Genomic DNA, 14,446 nt, shown 5'->3' with positions numbered 1-14,446 from the left:
CATTTTCAATGGTTTCCATCCATCTTGCAATTAATAGTATATATACTTTAATAGAAATAAACTTATGCTCTTAAAGGATCATTTGTACAAGTATCATTTCCTTGTGATGATTAATAACATTTGTCACACATAATTCATCTTTATTAATAAAATCTAATTGTTCATATTCAAATAATGTCATTCAATTATAATATAGTGTTTCCCTGCTTTATCTTGTTTCATAGGAGAGCAATGAGAAGTGAATCACTCACGTGTTGGGTCTCCGTCATTCAAAGCTGGTTAGAAATTTGTGTTTTTAGAAAGAAAAGTAAGTAATGATATGTGGACTCAGAATCAATCTAACTCGCCAAATTCTTATCTATACAGTAAGTAATGATTTGTGTTTGATAAGTACATTGATTTTCGGTTCAAAAATGTTGAAAATCGAAGAGAATGCAATCACGTGAAATGTGCATTTTGCTTCGTGCACAGCAAATTACTCACATGGGGAGGGCCTATGTGAGTAGAGTATTGCCAAAAAAAATACTCATCCATCTCCCCTGTTTGGTCTCCTGTCCGTACTGCAAATCGGTGCCAATTTTAACACTTAACACGGTAACTTCGTATTATTCCATGTGAAAAATACTAAAGCGCCACAGGGTTACATTTTGTCCGTTTGATAGATCATCTCTCTCTCTCTCTCTCTCTCTCTCTATATATATATATATATATAGAGAGAGAGAGAGAGAGAGAGAGAGAGAGAGAGAGGTTATCAACATGCAAATTCTGAGGCCAATTTCTGTTTGCTCGTTCAAAACGGAGCTTCCAAAAATGGAGATCTGTTTTGCTTTGGGTACAACTACTGATAGCCTTGCTTCTAATGCTAAACAATATCGAATTCTTGCCTCTACGTCTTACAATCAGACCGTGATTAGGCGATCAGGAAAATACAAGCCCCCTATATATGGGAATTCGATTATATTCAGTCCTTAAATAGTGAATACACGGTAATTATCGTCATCTGTAGAATTTTTTTCTATATATATTTATTATAAGGACTGACAAAAAATGATATGCATAATGTAGGAAGAGAGATACAAAACAAGGGCTTCTGAGATGAAGATGCAAGTGAAGATGATGCTTGATGAAACGATGGAACCACTGGATCAGTTGGAATTAATTGATAACTTGGAGAGGCTGGGAATATCTTACCATTTTGAGGATGAAGTTGAGCAAATATTGGCTTTCATAAACCGAAAATATAGCAAAAGCAAAGAGCCAAAGATTAAGGATTTGTATGCTACAGCTTTGGAATTTAGACTACTAAGACAACATGGCTTTAATGTCTCTCAAGGTGCGCAAAAAACAACTTAGAATCCTTTATTTATTCTGTTGATTTATGATTTCTTATTGTCAGATTCCTTGAAGCCTACTCATAATGCACACTTATAGAATCGAGCACAGATGTAATATTTTTTCAGGGGTATATTGTATATTTCCTACATGTATTAGATTTCCCTGATAATCCACTACACAAAAGATCTTAGTATTTCTTTGTTTATTATTGCTCTCCTAAGTAGAAATTAAGGTTTTATTTTTTGCATACTTTTTTCGCTTAACATGCCAAAGCTTGGCTGATTGTAGAAAGATTTGATTGTTTAAAGAATGAGAAGGGCGATTTCAAGCCAAGGTTATGTAATGATACAAAGGGATTACTACAACTGTATGAAGCTTCTTTCTTGTCAATAGAAGGTGAGAGTACTCTGGAAATGGCAAGAGAATTCATTATCAAACATCTCGAAGATAAAAGTGTTGACGGCATTCATTGTGATCCATTGGTGCACCATGCCTTGGAGATTCCACTGCACTGGACCATACCTCGGGCTGAAGTAAGGTAGTGTTGAACTATTTCGTCTAAAAGTTTAATCTATTAGGAGAGTACACATTTATTTAATTCATTCAACAGGCGGTTCATTAAAAAATATGAGAATAGACCAGACAAGAATCCAATTCTTGTCCAACTTGCAAAACTGGATTTCAACATTGTTCAAGCAACATATCTTGAGGAACTAAAATATGTCTCCAGGTATTGCCGAATGTGCTAAATATATCATACTTTATGCTCCTAACCTTACCATCCTTTGTTTCTGTATGTGAATAGGTGGTGGGAGAGAACATGCCTTGCCAAGATGTTGCCATTTGCCAGGGATAGGCTGGTGGAATGTTTCTTTTGGAATATAGGAGTGCTATTTGAACCACAATATGGATTTTCACGAATAGATGCAACCAAAGTAAATGTTTTTATTACAATTATGGATGATATATATGATGTGTATGGAACGTTTGAAGAACTGGAACTTTTTACATACATCATTGAAAGGTTAGCAACGTCCTCCTAATGTTTCTTTCCAAGCCTCCTTTCTCTTTGTAGCTCTTACAATTATTTCTTCTTGGAACTTTACAGATGGGATGTCAGTGCAATTGAGCAACTTCCAGATTACATGCAAATTTTCTATCTAGCACTCAACAACTTCATCAATGAAATGGCTTACGATGTTCTCAGAGAAAAAGGGATCGTAATTATTCCATATTTAAGAAAAGTGGTACTATTAGTTTCCTTCAAGAATATATCCTTATTAGCATGTGTATTATGATGAATATCAGGTCTGTTTGAATCGCATTCTTTCAAAAAAAAAAATTTATATATATATTCCTAAAAGTAATTTAACATCATTTCAACTACATATTTTTCAATAAAATAATATTACACATAAATCTAAAACGTTTTCTTATTTTTTAACCACACATTCTTTCAAAATTTTGTGGCTCAAACACGCACTAGATAACATCAAATAATATTAAAGAAGAAAAAGAAAATCTTGTTCATTTTATTGTCAAATCTTGTATGATACGCCTTCTAGGTCATAGACTTCTATCTTAAAATATTAACAAAGTTAAGAGGAGTAGCACAATTGCACGAGCCCTTATATTGAGTATTGTTTCTATACAAAGGGATCTCATATTTTATCCTTTACTACAACCAACAGAAATTTCTCTATATGTTTTAAATATCCTTAAAATTTTCCGATCTAAGATACTTACAATAAGCATGTCAAATCAATGTCACAGTGGACAGATTTATGCAAAGCATACTTACAAGAGGCAAAATGGTGCTTGACTGGATACACCCCAACAATGGAAGAGTATATGGAAAATGCATTGATTTCAATATCAGCTCATGTAATATTGTCACATACTTTTTTCTCTGTTATCAATCCAATAGAGAAAGAAGCCATTCAGTGCTTAGAGAAATATCCTGATACAGTTCGTTGGTCGGCTACGATTTTAAGGCTTGCAGATGATTTAGCAACATCATCGGTATGTATGCAGCAAGCCATTTCATTTCATGTTTAAACATATTTGGTTAATGAAATCAATGAGACAATAGGAATTCGAAATTAACCCTTTCAACTAAAGGTGTTTTTTATGCTTTATTAATTCAGGATGAATGATGTTCCTAAATCAATACAATGTTACATGAACGAAACTGGTGCTTCTGAAGATGAGTCCCGCAAACACATAAGGTTTTTGATATGCGAGACCTGGAAAAAGATTAACAAAGGTCGAGGTGCAAATTGTCCATTCTCACAAACATTCATTGAAATTGTAGTGAATCTTGCTCGAATGGCACAATACATGTACCAGTATGGAGATGGACATGGAATTCAAAATCATGAAACTAAAGATCGCATTTTAGCTTTACTATTTGAGCCCATTCCCCTCAAGTAGAGTTCGAAATTCATTTGTGGTAGGAATGTTGTTTCCACACTTGCAAGTTGCACTCTGTATATTAATTATGATGTCGTGGCCAAACATAACTTGTAATCCATGTTTGTTACGAAAAAATTGCGAATTCAGACCTTTTAATATACACCTCTTAATATATACTGAATTCGAGGAACCAATGGACTTTCAAATACAAACCCTACCCTGTCAAAAATAATTAATTGTCTTTAAATATAGATATAGATAAAATATATAAGATAATTTCCACTAATTGCACTAACCCACTAATTTATGTAATAATGCCAAATAAATAGCAAACAATATAACCATGACTCCAGTTATTTGACCCTTCAACAAAAATAATAAATAAAGTCTAAAAATTGCTAAAAACAGGTTCGCCTAATTTGAAAGAATAATTATGTGTAACAATATTGATGTTAATTAACTTGTACACATGACAATAAATAACATTTAATCATTGGCTAGATTAAATGTTAAGATACGAAATTCATTTATTTGAACATGTAGTTCACTACCTTGTAATTTGGTGATATAACACAAGTCTATTTTTTATAATCACCCAACCGTTGTATCCAAGCCTACTGCTTTATTTTGAGAGCATCTACCCGCTTAATACTCACGGATTTGTCTTCGTGATAAAAAGGTGTTTTCTATTATCTTTTTGTTATAAATATTAAATAAAAGTTTAAATTCTAAAACAGCGTAATTACTAAATAATACAACGAATAATTTTCTTTAACATGCTATAGTTAATTAAGTACAAGTTTAAACTTAAATTAGTTCATAATAGTTTTGTAAAATATACACAAAAAAATAAAAAATAAAAAATGTTCACGCATATAATCAATTTGATCAATAAAGTTTTAAATCGGAACAAAAATGATCTTGTTAGTTTCCTTCAATTTATTTTATAAGAAGATACGGTAAAGTAGCCATTTGCACCTTTTTGCAAAGTTTAGGAACCCAACTGCAATTTTTTCTAACAAAAATTTAAGAGCATTTTGGTCTTTTTCATAAAAAGGACCAAAATAGCACTAAAACACATTGGTTGGTGACGCTTGTGCCAAGAAACATGTTATAAACCATTTCCACACGGTAGATTATAGTTACTGACCATTTGCGACAATTTCTCAAATTTTATAACTTTATTTATCTTGTAAAAGGAGATTAACCATTTAGCTTGGCAAACAGATCTTAAATACAAAATAATGTCACAAAAAAGCGATATCAAGAAATAGAGAGGGGATAGACATGGGAGACAATTGGAAGGATGAGGAGGAGGAGGCAATGGAGATTATGGGTCAATTCCATGTGATGCCTCAACTCTTGGTCTTCAATCTCAACTACGCTCTCATGTGCCTTGGATGAGAATGACTAATATGTAACATTGATACGTGAAGTTAGTATTCATCATTTTTATATTTATATAATTTCTGAACGGGTTAACAAACTTTTCTGGTCATCAAACTCTCAAAATGTGACATTTTTGTAACTCCCTTTTAGCACAGATTGTCGGCAAACTTACAAAGATATTTCAGTTAAGACAATCCTTCCATATCAATTACTAAAGTTTACGGTTTTGTTTAGGTGTTGTTGTTTATGTCATTGACGGTAGTTATAAGAATTATGAGATGGCATTAATAAGCTAGTGTTTGACATGTTGACGTAGCGGAAGCTTATAGGGAAGAACAAAAACTCGCAAATATTTAAACTTGTTGATTCGCTCACAAATGCCAAGAAAGATGGAATAATTTTGAGAAACTTCTCAAATCTCTTTATTATAATTAAATTCAATTAAGACCATTAAGGATTCCAACTTATATTTAAAGCAATAATTAAAATATGGATAATAACTAAACTTCTAGATAACGACTTACTTCAGATAATGATAAGAATTAAAGATAATATAATCCTAAATGGAATTAAACTCCTAATTTAATTAAAATTAACAAAATCATTTAAAAAACGTGAAAATCATTTTCGAAACCCTAAACGATGAAATTTGACTAAAATGGACCGTACATCGGGGGCAAAGCCGTTGTGTTTCGCTCATTAGACTAGGATTTAAAGAAGTAATTTTTCAAGGAATTTTGTGTCTATTTCGGATGAAAACAGTCCAATGAGCAAAACAACATTACAAATATGTATTGCATCACATGTGATTTTGATTCCATAGCACTCATTTAAATGTTTAAACTCAGACACTTATTATTGAAGTGGACATTAATTTGACTTGAGTTTATTGTCATTTCTTTTGTCACATAATTCTTGCAATAATTTGTAGGGAAAATGCTATTAGTACATTCTATGTATACATTAAGGTTGACATTTTATAAGACGTAAAAATATGTGCCACGAATTATTTTAAGTGTTGTTGAAATCAAGGGTAAAAAAGTGTGCCACTTCACACATTGTAAAAAAAACTGTCAAATTTAATATCACTGTAGCGAGATCGAATTTGTAGGCACATCCCCAAATGTGTTATATTTAACTAGTGGATTCATAGCCAGTGACTTAATTGGAACAACTTTATAAGTTCACTGACCATTTATGCTAAAATAATTACGATGACTGAAGTACATATTAAAGTTTGGTGACCAAAAGAGTTTTTATCCCATTAAGGAAATTTTGAATTTCTCTGAGACCACCGTTATGAAAGGAAGAAATTTCTCTTTGTTGAATCAAGATTAACAAAATTATTTGAACACTTCCACGTAAAGTTAGTGTCGAGAATTCAAACTGCTGATTTTTATTTTGTCAAGTGCGCTTCCAAAAATCTGTGGGGAAAACTTGTTTTCAATCTATTACTTGTGGCAATTAGCAAGATTTCGACACCTGGCATCATGATGACCATCCGATCAGATTCTAGAGACTTCCAATTATGATATCTTGTGACTCTCTACTGGGAACATGATTTTTCAGATTGGAGAGAGAGACTTTATTCTTACATTTTCAGATTTGAGAGATTTTCTCTAGGGTTTGGGGTCGCCTCTTCATCTCTCTTCTTCTTTGTGTATGAAATCCCTCTTCTTCACATATTCAAGCCAATTTTGAGTGATTCTCAGGTGTATACTTGAGGGATGATGAAGTTCTACTCCATTTACTTGTGTTAATACACTGGGTTTTTTGGTATGGTGTATGAATCTGCAAGATTCATGTTGGAAGTTAAAATTTCTATGAAATCTTTGTGATTTTGTGTATAGTCTCTCAGTAGAAAGTGATACACTGTGTATTAGCACTCATTCGTCTATGGTTCGAAGAGGGCAGTTTGTTTTTGTGACCTGTGTGATCCGGGTATCTTGATTCCTTAGTGGAGTGAGGCTTGATTTGTGCTTCATTTTAAAGATAAGTCTTGGTGACTTTATTTCTTGTAATTGCTGGAACATTCTTGTAATTTTTTGTGCCTGATTTTGGGGCTTTATAGTGCAACCGAGATTTATCCATTTTAATAGATGCTCAACAAGGGATTAGGCATTAGAAGTGGTCGCCGAACCTCTAGGGCTTCGGTCGAAAAAATTCTTGTGTTCATTTTTATTTCCTGCACTTTACTTTCAATTTATGATAGTGTTTTTGGAATCTTGGCTAATATTGGTTTCTCTCAACTGTTCAATGGTATTAGAGCAACCTGGACTACTGGAGCTTTGTGATTTCTTGATTAAACCTGATTCCTGAAACCTGCAGTAAACATTGGCTGGTGGAAATTGAGTTTTATCAAACTCATTGGTGAGATCTTTCCTTCATTCTGTAATTAATCTTTACAGTAGGGTCTCCTAATTTTTTCCTTGATTTACCTTTCACTAACAAAACCTACTATGGCCGGTCTTTGTCCAAAGACTCAAGAAGTCTTGGGAATCTAAGATAACAACACTAGTAGGAGTGCAATTGGAAGGTCTTGCTAGGGAAGTTAGTTGAGACATAGGATTGTCATCTCTGTTCTTTGGGAATTTGCTTTCTATACTTAGTGTTAAGTGTTTACTATTTTGTGAAAATAATATAAGTGCATTGGTCACTGACCCCAAATCCCCTATTCTACCCAGTACTCTTATTGTTTATCCCTGTGTGTTCTTGAATTTGAACTTGTGTTATGTGAACTATCTTGGTGAATCTTGTCATGGCTACTGCTAAGCTTGAAGTGAGCATGTATGATGGGACAGGGGACATGTGGAGCCAGAAAATGATGGTTATCTTGATGCAAATGAAATATGCTAAAGCCTTAGATAATTCTTGGCCTACTGAAATGTTTGCTACAAAAAGAACTGAGTTAGAAGAAATAGCATGGACTACTATTTTCTTGTACCTTTCAGACAATGTGATTAGGTCTATAGGTGAAATTAAAACTGTTGAAGAATTGTGGACTAAATTGAAAACCCAATATGAGCCAAAAACTATTCCAAACAAATTTTTTTGCTAAAACAAATCTTTTCTTTCAAAATGGATCCTTCTGTTGACTTAGATGAGAACTTGGACAGATTTACAAAATTGACCCAAGACCTTGCCAACTGTGATGAGAAATTATTAGAAGATCAGCTGGCTATGGTCTTGTTAAACTCCATTAGTGATAGGCATAAAGACCTAAAGAATGCCTTAGAATATGGTAAAGACAAGCTTACCACATATATCATTATAAATTCCTTAAGAAATATGGTTCCTGAATTAAAATCAGATTTTATCAACCAACAAAGTGGAAAAAATCTTTTGATAAAAGGCAAAAATGTTGGTAAATCTAATTTTCTTTCAAAATTTCAAACTGACCCTAAGAGAAGAAACAATGACAAAATGAAATCCAAAACTAAGGCAAAGGGAAAGAAATGTTATTATTGTGGTAAGTTGGGTCACTTTGCAAAAGATTGCTACAAAAAGCAAAATGATTTGAAAGGAATGAAGTTAAACGAGGATAATGCTATTTTGTCCTATGATAAGCAAAAATTTGATAACAGCCTGATTCTTGTAAATGTTGAAAGGAACCTAAATCAAGAATGGATTCTTGATTCAAGTTGCTCTTTCTACATGTACCCTAATAAAAACTATTTTTGGACTTTGAACAAACTAAAGGGGACCAAGTTATTATGGAAAACAACATGACCTGTAAAGTGAAAGGTATTGGAACCATAAAATTGCTCTTTGAAAATGACAAAATTTTATTGTTAAAAGATGATTGTTCCTAAATTAGAAAAAAATCTTGTGTCTCTAGGAATGTTGGATGACATAGAGTTTGACATAAAATTGAGTCAAGGACATATAATCTTTAGGGGTAGTGATTTGATCACTTCTATTCCAAAGAGACATGATTTATAGTTTTTAAATGCAAAACCTTTGTTGGGCCTTTCAGCAGCAGTTTTAGATGATAACTTTAATCTTGCAAAATTGCGGCATTGTAGACTTTGTCACATTGGTGAAAAAGGTTTAAAGGCTTTACAAAATAAAGGTGTATTTGGAAAATCAAATATTGGTGATTTGTCTAAATGTAAACAATGTTTGATTGGAAAGCAAGTTACCTTTTCCCGCTAGTACTCATAAATCAAAGTGAATTCCAGAATACTTACATTCTGATTTGTGGGGCCCTGCATCCATCCCTACATTGTCTGGTTACAAGTATTACTTGTTTATAATTGATTATATCTCTAGAAAAATTTGGGTATTTCTTTTGAAAACTAAAGATGAAACATTTGCCACATTTAAATATTGGAAAACCCAAATTGAAAATCAAACTTATTTGAAAATCAAAACTTTGAGAACCGACACTGGTCTAGAATTTTGCGATTATCAGTATAATGAATTTTGCAAGTTGAATGGCATTTTAAGACATAGAACTGTGACCTACACACCCCAGCAAAATGGCATTGCAGAAAGAATGAATAGGACTTTGTTGAATAAAGTTAGATGCATGCTTTTGAGTTTCGATTTGCCCAAATTATTTTGGGGTGAAGCTGTTAAAACTGCTGCATATTTGATTAATAGAAGTCTTAAAATTGCTTTAAATTTTGATGTGCTTGAATCTGTGTGGACACAAAAGCCTGTGAACTATTCTTATTTGAAAACATTTGGTTGTGCTACATATGCTCATCAAAACATAGGAAAACTTGAACCTAGATACCTTAAATGTGTGTTTTTAGGTTATGCTAAAAATGTTAAAGGATATAGGCTTTGAGTTTATGGGGAAAAAGGTTACAAGGTTATTATAAGAAGGGATGTGGTTTTAATGAGTCATGTATGTCATGTTTGGAAGGGAAAGAGGGAAATTTGACTGAAAATGATATCTAAGTTGAGGTGGAGTCTATTAAAATCGAAATTATCAATTTTGTCCCCTTAGAAATAGCAACTTATGAGGCTGATCAGAGTGAAAACAAGCCTGATTTGGCTGAACCTGAGTAGTATAATGATGATAACACACCTCTAGATGAATACCAGTTCACTAGAGACAGGGATAGGAGACAAATTAGACCACCAGCTAGGTTTAATAGTGATAACTTTGTGTCTTTGTTCACTTATCAAGATGAATTTGAAACTGAACCTAGTTTTTATCATGAAGCCTTAAAATCTAAAGATTCTAAGCGGTGGTTGAGTGCTATGGAAGAAGAGATGTCTTCTCTATACAAAAATAAAACTTGGAAATTGGTTGATAGACCTAAGGATAAGAAGCTAGTTGATTGCAAGTGGATTTATAAGATAAAGGAAGGGGAAGGTGGCACTAACAATGTTAGATACAAAGCTAGGCTTGTTGTAAAGGGTTTCACACAAAAAGAGGGTGTGGACTATGATGAGATTTTTCCCCTGTTGTTAAATATACAACTATAAGATGTATTCTTGCTTTGGTTGTGCAATTTAAGTGGAAACTTGATCAACTAGATACAAAAATTACATTTTTATATGGTGAATTGGATGAAGTGATCTACATGAAACAACCTTTAGGATTTATTAAAGGAAATCATGAAAAAATAGTGTGCTTGTTGAAAAAATCTTTGTATGACCTAAAACAAGCTCCAAGACAATGGTATAAAAGATTCGATTCATTTATCTTGAAGCTTGGGTTTAGTAGAAGCAATTATGATACATGTCTTTATTGTAAAAGAAATGAAGGTAAAGATTCTTTTTATCTTGTGCTTTACGTTGATGATATGCATAGTGTCAATAAATCCGAAATTGATGATATCAAACACAAATTAAATTCAGAATCTGATATGAAGGATCTTGGTTCCGCTAAGAAAATACCTGGCATGCATATTATAAGAGATGAAAAATATGATTGCTTGTTTTTATATATCAAGAAGAGTATGTGAATAAGATCCTTAAGAAATTTAATATGTTTGATTGTAAACCTCTGACTTTACCCCTTGCCAATCACTTTATTTTAACATCTGATTCGTGTCCAAAAACTGAAGATGAACTTGAGAGAATGTCTAAAATACCTTATGTTAATGCTATTGGTTCAGTCATGTACTTAATAATTTGTACCAGACCTGATTTGACTTCTAGTAATAGTGTTTTGAGTAGATTTATGAGAAATCCTGGTAAAACTCATTGGGAAGCCTTGAAGTGGTTATTGAGATATTTAAAGGGTTCATACAACTTGGGTTTGATGTTTAAAATGACAAAGAGGGGGTAATTTTAAAGGGTTATACAGATTCTGATTTTGGTGGAAATAGAGACAATAGAAAATCAACTTCATCTTATTTTTACACTTTGTGTGGTAATGTGATAAGTTGAAAATCTTAGTTACAAAAAATTGTTGCTTTATCTTCCACCGAGGCTGAATATATTGCTGTCACTGATGGCATTAAAGAAGGTATAAGGCTTCATGGTTTGTTGAATGAACTTGGTTTTGTAGATACTAATCCAACACTATATTCTGACAATCAAAATGCAATCCATTTGAGTAAGAATCCCATGTTTCATGATAGAACAAAACATGTTGATGTAAAATACCATTTTATAAGGGATATTATTTCTAAAAGTTTGCTAAAAATTAATAAAATACATACTTTATATAATCCATCCGATATGGGAACTAAGGTGATACCTTTAAAATGGTTTCAAAATTGTTTAAAGATGTTATCTATTGATTCTTTTCACTGAGATTCTTTTCATTGATTGTACAGGTACAATAGAATGTTGGTGAAGCTCCTGGTTGCACTATAGGCTTAAATTTTGGAAGTAAGGTGGAGATTGTTGAGAATTCAAACTGCTGATTTTTATTTTGACAAGTATGCTTCCAAAAATCTTTGGAGAAAAACGTGTTTTCAAAATGACAACTCTATTAGTTGTGGCAATTAACAAGATTTCGACACCTGGCATCATGATGATCATCTTATCAGATTCTAGAGACTTCCAATTATGAAATCTTGTGATTCTCTACTAGGAACGTGATTTTTCAGATTGGAGAGAGAGACTTTATTCTTACATGTTCAGATTTGAGAGATTTTCTCTAGGGTTTGGGGTCGCCTCTTCATCTCTCTTCTTCTCTATGGATGAAATCCCTCTTCTTCACATATTCAAGCCAATTTTGAGTGATTCTCAGGTGTATACTTGAGGGATGATGAAGTTCTACTCCATTTACTTGTGTTAATATACTGGGTTTTTCAGTATGGTGTATGAATCTGCGAGATTCATGTTTGAAGTTCAATTTTTTGTGAAATCTTTGTGATTATGTGTATAGTCTCTCGGTAGAAAGTGATAAACTGTGTATTAGCACTCATTCTTTTGTGGTTTGAAGAATGCAGTTTGTTTTTCTGACCTGTTTGATCCGGGTTTCTTGATTCCTTAGTGGAGTGAGGCTTGATTTGTGCTTCATTTTATAGATAAGTCTTAGTGACTTTATTTCTTGTAATTGCTAGAACATTCTTGTAATTTTTGGTGCCTGATTTTGGGGCTTTATAGTGCAACCGAGCTTTATCCATTTTAATGGATGCTCAATAGGGGATTCGGAGTTAGAAGTGGTTGCTGAATCTTTGGGGCTTCGGCCTAAAAAATCCTTGTGTTCATTTTTATTTCTTGTACTTTATTTTCAGTTTATGATTGTATTTTTTAGAATCTTGGTTAATATTGGTATCTCTTGACTTTCCAATTAGACACTTAGACTATTAGTCGGCCAACCGTATATTCTTTTTCTTCTTTTGTAAAATAACGTTTTGTGTCTGATAATAATTGAAATGGAGTAACCAGAAAATAGTCCATTAGACATTACTATTTCCAAGTAAATTTAAGTCCTTTATTCTAGGACTGTCATTGCTTGATCAATGAATGTTCCCTATAATAAAAAGTTGTCAATTGTTAAAGTGCCTTTTTTGTTAGATTGTGGAGGCAACTAAGAATGCAAAGATAATTGAACTTGTTTTCCAACAATCTTATGCTAAAATGTGAATTTTTGGTAATTTGTTAAGTGATAAAATGAAGGTTAACTGGTACATATGTCTAACTAGATGGTATCACAATTTCTTTATATTTCTTAATTTTTGTCAAACAACATGTGATCTCAGTTTATTTTTTCAGTCAACATTGACCAAATGATTGAACGTTATACCGATGCCTCAAACGAAATGACCAAACCCCAACATTTTTTTGGGCCATTAGAAGCAGCCTAATTTAAATTAGTGCCACTCATGGCCCATCTCACTTGCCTGGATGGCTAAATATAGGGTAACACACTTAGCGATCCATTTAACTATGTGTTAGGTCTCCTTTTGACCCATTACCATACCCTATCCCTACTTACCTTAATTGTCCCATTGTTTTGGTTATATTTCCCTTTTCGCGTTCTCTCTTTGTGCAAGAAAAACCAGCTGTCTCTTTTGTGATCTCTCTGCCTCGATTCTGTTCACTCATTTTGCTACCTCTGTGGTTGTTCTCATTGTGATTTCATTCCCCTTTGTGGTTCTCTAAGTGGGTAATTGTAGCAATTGTAAGTGGGAGAGGCTGTGAAGGAAGTTTATGGTTGTTTTGCTTGTAGAATTGATTCAGAAAAAATTAAGCCCAGTTCAAGCCTTGGTGGTCATCATCTTCCGCTCAACAATATTTACCAGTTTTTGTCTTAGTGTTAGACATATACATAACCGAACCTTTTAGTGCTACTTGTAATATGTACGGTTATATGTTGATATGTGGAGGAAATCCCCCTAATGGTCACTGAACTTTGCAGAAAATCTCCTAGAAGGTCACCAAACTTCAACACGTCCCTAAATAGTCACTGAACTTTATCGAAATCCCCCCAAGAGGTCACTGAACTTCAAAACGTCTTTAAATTGTCACTGAACTTTGATGAAGTCCTCCAGAGAGGTCACTCAACGTTGTAAATTGGGACCCCATACATTACTAGTTTAGTGACCTCCTAGGGACTTTTTGCAAAGTTTAGTGACCATTCAGGGACGTTTTGAAGTTCGGTAACCACTTGGGGGGACTTCGGAAAAGTTTAGTGACTATTTAGTGACGTATTGAAGTTCGGTGACCACCTAGGGGATTTTTTGCAAGATTCAGTGACCATTGGGGGGATTTCCTTCTGATATGTGCATACTAGATGAGGCTTGGTTGATGATAAATAATGTGCACATTTTATTACCTTATATATCATTTCTTCCCTTTTTATTATGAAGAATGTATATATCATATGTGCATTTTAAAATTCTTACATATACTATGGCCACGCTCTTTGTACAGTAGCATAGATACA

General features: G+C 33.3%; 1 pseudogene; it reads left to right on the top strand.

Moving 5' to 3' along the window:
• Window positions 1–795: 795 nt before the first annotated feature.
• On the top strand, window positions 796–3,827 carry LOC111410275 (annotated as a pseudogene).
• The last annotated feature ends 10,619 nt before the right edge of the window (window positions 3,828–14,446 follow it).

Source organism: Olea europaea, chromosome 15 (assembly GCF_002742605.1).
Source record: "Olea europaea var. sylvestris chromosome 15, O_europaea_v1, whole genome shotgun sequence".
Classification (NCBI taxonomy): Eukaryota; Viridiplantae; Streptophyta; class Magnoliopsida; order Lamiales; family Oleaceae; genus Olea; species Olea europaea.
This window is presented reverse-complemented; position numbering and strand designations above follow the sequence as displayed.